Source organism: Canis aureus, chromosome 24 (assembly GCF_053574225.1).
Source record: "Canis aureus isolate CA01 chromosome 24, VMU_Caureus_v.1.0, whole genome shotgun sequence".
Classification (NCBI taxonomy): Eukaryota; Metazoa; Chordata; class Mammalia; order Carnivora; family Canidae; genus Canis; species Canis aureus.
This window is the reverse complement of record NC_135634.1, coordinates 10,548,867-10,554,881: the sequence shown is the minus strand read 5'-3', so window position 1 is coordinate 10,554,881 and position 6,015 is coordinate 10,548,867.

The following is a 6,015-nucleotide window of genomic DNA, read 5'->3' as shown; positions in this document are numbered from 1 at the left end:
CAGGATGGTAAGTTAATAGGTCCAGTTCAATTTACAAAAATTTGGCCTTTGGGCCATATCTGAGACATCTGTATAAAATCAAAAGATGATGCAATGCAGGTTTTATCAAATTAAACCAGAAGTAGTGATAGGATATAGCTTCTTGTAAGCAGAATGCATGGACACATGTCTCTGTTCTAAAGCATTTTACACTAAATAGTATCCCAGTTGTTTTATGCACCTTAATTCCCTGGGATTTGTATACTCCAAAGTAGAGATTTTGTTTTCCAGACCTGTTTGACTTTTGAGATGTATTTTAAACTTTTTTTTTTTAAGATTTTATTTATTCGTGAGAGACACATAGAGAGAGGCAGAGACACAGGCAAAGGGAGAAGCAGGCTCCATGCAGGGAGTCGGATGTGGGACTCGATCCCAGGACTTGATCCCTGGACCCCAGGATCTTGCCCTGGGAGGAACAGGCACTAAACCACTGAGCCACCCAGGGATCCCTATGTTTTAAACTTTTGAATTAGTTATCTATATTTAAAAATCAGGATATTTCACATGCAAAGCTGGACTTTTGGCGTTTCTTTAAAATATGAGACCTGGCCACTGGAGAGGGCTGGTTGGCTGGAGCCCAGCAATATATGACTCAAATCTTCATTTCTAGAAATTTATCTTGGCGGATTCATCCAATCAGTAACAGATTCTATGTACATTTCTTAAAGACAGGCACTACAGAATGTCCCAGTTCACTCAATTTTGCCTTTCCAAAAGTTGCAGCAAGACGTAGGGGAGCATGTGATCTCAGAAATTAAACATGATTTGGAATCCCACTAAGGACTTGTGCAATGTCAGGCAAGTTATTTATTGTTCTTAAGCTTGTTTCTTTAAAAATAGATGTAATGAAACTACCACCTTGGATTTTTGAATATTAAATTATTATATGTGACAGCATCTTGAATAGTACCTGGTCTACAGTAACCACCCAAAATATTAGTTTTCCTTGCCCTTGGGATTTCAGTTACTAATATAGGGACCTGAGAGAATCCTTATTAGATCTTTTTACTTGTCTACAAAATCCTACTTTAGTCGAATCCAAACTTTGTCATGCAGAAGATTTACCTGGGTACTTGCATAAGATGTTAGTTTCTGGGTCCCCCATCCAGGATTTTGATTCAAGAAGTCTTTTTTTTTTTTTTTTTCAAAAATTTAAAAAGATTTTATTTATTTATATGGGGGGAGGGAGCAGGGAACAGCAGAGGGAGAGGGAGAAGCAGGTTCCACACTGAGCAGGGAGCCCCACCCAGGGCTTGATAGCAGGACCTACGGATTATGACTTGAGCAGAAGGCAGATGCTTAACTAGCTGAGCCATTCAGGCACCACTGATTTGGGAAGTCTTAAATAGAGCCCTGGGGTTTCACATTTTGGTATTTAATTCTAGGCCTGGAGGTCTCAGACTTCACTCTGACAGTCTGAGATCTGGACTGGCTACGGTCATTCCATTGAAGGAGAAGGAGGGAACAAGGAGGGAACCCTGGGCCGATTCTCTGGCTGGTCCTGGCCAATATTCTAACCCTGAAGCTAAATCGCATGTTCTCTTTGGGTCCCTTATTGCCTTCTCATTAATTCCCAGACATTTACTGAGCACCTACTAGAAGTACACTTAGGTATATGATGAAGTACACTTAGGTATACAGTAGATGAAGTGGTTTCTGTGCAGGGATCTCAGGGAACTGAATACCAAGCTGGGGGCCTGGCACAGATTTCAGCCTTTCCGACCCATGCCATTCTTAACAACGACAGTCCTTTATACCATCACTGGCCTGTCCTCCCCTCACCTTGCATTATGCATTTTCATGTCACATTGCAGTGCTATATATGTTACTGTATGTGGACGCTTAACATGGCGCTGCTTAGGTGATCACTAGATATTTGTGGAATTTCATTTCCTTTGACAAGTCTATCTTCTGGAACTTAGATGTTCATTCAGTCATCAGATATTTGAGCGAGGAATTGTTCTAGAAGCTGGGGATGCGATTGTAAACAAAAATCAAAAATTCCTGTGCACATGGAACTTGTCTTCCAGTTGGGGAAGAGAGGCCATATAAACAACCTGTTTTGACTTCTTGTGTATTTGATTGCTGTCTGTAGCCTGAAATTTGCTGCAATCTTGTTTGTTTTGACTCCTACCTTAGTTCCTTGCCAGATGGACTTCTTGCCCAACTCTGCTCTACACAAGCCTTGCCCTGTGGCTGGAGAGCTTTCAGATATCCTATTGCATTTTGAATCAAAGTGTCTGCATCTCCTCTAGGCTTTAACCAAGATCGACCATTCATTTCCAAACACCAGAAGCTTCCACAACAGGCTATTTTTTTTTTAAATGCAGCTAATGCAGCTTGTATGTTCTCTCTTCACAGAATATTAAGGAAAGTCGTGACAGAAGCTAAGTGACTCCACAGTCTCTCATTTATTTTGTTCTGTTGCAATATTGCTTTCTTTTTAAGTTTCTTAGCTATTACACCAAAAATAAAAATGACTTCACTTTGCATGCATATTCTGTAACTTATTTTGAGTAGTACTTTTCATAATTTATCAGTAAAAGATAATCTTACCTTTAAATATGTGATTTGGGGGGGACATATGTTTTGCTGCATTCCTCTTGCACTTTGTGTTTCTCTGGGTCTAATACTTGTTTTAGAGAAATACAAGTCTAATTTCATCACAAAAATGAGAGGGGATTTCAGTTTTCCAAATACTCTATGAAGTGTGCTACATCTGAAAATTCAGATAAGGAGTGTAATTTTAATTTCTTCTCTGAAGGGGCAACTTTTTTTTTTTTAAGATTTTATTTATTTATTCATGAGAGACACGGAGAGAGAGGCAGAGACATTGAAAGAGGGAGAAGCAGGCTCCCTGCAGGGAGCCCGATGAGGGACTTGATCTCAGGACCCCAGGATCACGACCTGAGCCGAAGGCAGATGCTTAACCGACTGAGCCACCCAGATGTTCTAAAAGTTGCCCCTGCTCAGTGGAGAGTCTGCTTCTCCCTCTCCCTCTGTGCTCTCTCTCTCTCATGTAAATAAATAAAATATAAAAAAATAAATAAAGAGGCAACCTTTTTGTGACAATGCCCCCAAATATCTTCTTCCTATCTCTTTGCATGGGTATATTTGTATATTTGACCTGTCTGTTCTCATCTTCGGCTCTCAGTTACATGACTTTTATCATTTTCCAAGTCTATATGATTTCCTGTTGAGAAATACAAACTGGGTTAATGGAAATTCTTTGAGGAACAAATTCACCAAGGATTTCACTTTTGGCTTTGAAGTACAATACAAGATAAGCGATTTAATTTGGACGAAGCATTAGTCTTCAGTCAACTGGTGACTATGCAGGTAATGTTAAGATAGGATGAATCACAGATGGTCACTCTAAAAAGCTTGCAGGTTGCTGTGCTGAGCCCAAGTTCAAACTGCTAATTTGAACTTAATTTGAGAGTCTGTGCACATGCACCATTGAGAGTTGCCTTTGGTAGATGGAACTACCCATCAGAGCAATTGGAGTTTTAAAAACAGTAAGCTCTGGCTACTCTGATAACGATGAGAATTCAGACATCATGATATCGACACACGGTCCAACCAGAACCCGGGGTTTACTTAGAGAACCTGAAAGAAAAGAAATTATGTGCTCCATGCCTTTCTATTCCTTTTTTTTTTTTTTTTAAATCCCCTGGGCATGAAGGGTTGAGAGGTGATGTGGAGTAAAGGTGAAAAATCTGAACCTGGATCTGTACCAGCCACCACTGTGAGAAATCCACTTTTGTATTAACTGATATTTCCCCTCACTGAACTGACACTTAGTGATTAGAAGACCTGAAATGCACACCGTGACCTGGATGTCTTTGTTTAAGGCCAAAGATGGAGACAACAGGAGATGGGGTGCAAGGGGCTCAGATGGCTTTGGTAAAGGGAACAAATGCAAACCTCACAGACCAAAAAAAGTAGTGTCTCTCGCTCCAGGTTTTGCTAGGCGGCTCTGCAAGGCTGTATTTTTTAGCATACCTAGGCTTTCATTCTCCTTAATGACATTTCATGCCCCCCTTCCCCGCCCAGTACCTCTCCAGTAAAATCTTTAACAGGCACCCTGGGACTCCTGCCTTTCCCTTTAGAAATTGGCGATAAGATTTCTCGTATAGTACAGATACATACAGATCTGTTCCCTCTCCTGCTTTTATGATATTATTTTAGAAATTGAGCTGTTAAAGGTTTTGTTTGAACACAGTTTTTGAACAAGAACTTTAATTAAGGGATCAAAAGGCTTATGCTCATGCTTTTTAATAACTGAAACCAGTTTCTATAATTTTTTATATCTAAAATCTATGGAAATGATCATCAGCCTAGCTTAGTTTACTTTCAACTTGTAAAGAAACTTTTCCTTCAAGCTCCTCCTTTTTACATCCAGTAGAACCAGCTCTTGTGATTATCATAAGCTAGAAGAAACCCATACCTCTCAGTAAGCAACGTTAAGTTGCCACGTTGCCAGGGACTCTAGGGATTTTCTTCTTTGGTCATTGTCATAGCCAATTTCTTCTTGAAAGACATGTCATGTCATTGCCATATTCAGTGGCTAAGAGTTTTCTGGTTACATTACTAAACTTTTGACTGTCTTAGAATTTAATTTGCTCAATAAGATGGCCAAAGAAACCCACAGATGACTACATATACTAATACATATGAAATAAATGACACATGCCAACTGGGAAAGGTGAGCTGCTCCTCCTGTTGGTTTGGGGGAATGTGTGTGAGTTGCTTTGTTTTTGTTTTGGGGGGCGAGGTCCACTGGTGTGGGTAGATTTCCAGACTACCCAAGAGAACCTAATTGGGAAACTCATAGCAGTCCCAGAGAGGAGTACTACAGCAGGCTGGAGAGGGAGCTAGACAAAGATTGGATGGTTGAAGGAACTGGAATTGTTTAGCATGCAAAGGGTAAAGTAGGGGTAAGAGAACTGTGTCCCACTAGAAGTGCAAATTCAGAGAAAACACGAATTTTAACCACAGCTGAACATAAAGGGAGAAACTTTAAATTTAGAACCAAGCATTGCTATGAGTTGATTTCTTGACATAAACTGACCTAAGGGTGGTATCCCAAACTGCTGGAGTGTGGAGGAAAGGTGTTAAATTGCCTTTTGTGTTCTCTATTCTTTTGTCTGTAGTATAAGCATCTAGGTAAATACCAAAAAAGTGGCTACCAGATACCTGGAAAGTCAGCTTTCGCCCAGACATTAAAAAAAATTGTAAAATGTCAAGTGGGCTCAGATGTGAGTCTTGCCATTTGGGGTGCTTTGCTCACAGTTGACTGTTGGGATGGGGATGGGGTAAGTCATGAGAGTGGAGAGCTACTCCATGAAATCAACTTCTAAAGCTTGAGACATCTTTCTTTTTCTTTTTTTAAAAGATTTTATTTATTTATTCATGAGAGACACACACAGAGAGAGGCAGAGACACAGGCAGAGGGAGAAGCAAGCTCCGTGCAGGGAGTCCGATGCAGGACTCGATCCCGGGACTGCAGGATCCTGTCCTGGGCCAAAGGCAGACACTCAACCGCTGAGCCATCCAGGCGTCCCAAGACATCTTTCAAATAGACTTTTCCAACTTAATCAAAACCAACTATAGATTTATCATGAGAGAAGCTTTTTACAAACTTTTTGGATATATTTTTATTTTCACTTTGTTGACTTGGAATAATGAGTAAAAATGACACTTCATTTGCCCGCCTGAAACTAGATGTTGACCATTTAGAAACACAGCCTAAGAGACTTCCAAAATGAGTAAATCTCTCCTGTTGTTTAAATGGCCAGCCTTTCAGACTGATTAAGAAAGTGCCTAGGCAGGTATTCTGAGTCACTGTGTGATTCTGGACATGTCCACTGACCTCTCTCCAGGCTTAAGTGAAGTTAATGTTTTTCCTCCCACCAACTCACACTGGTGCCTTTGGGTCGGAAAAAATGAATGTGGCAAAGTTCAGTGCAGATT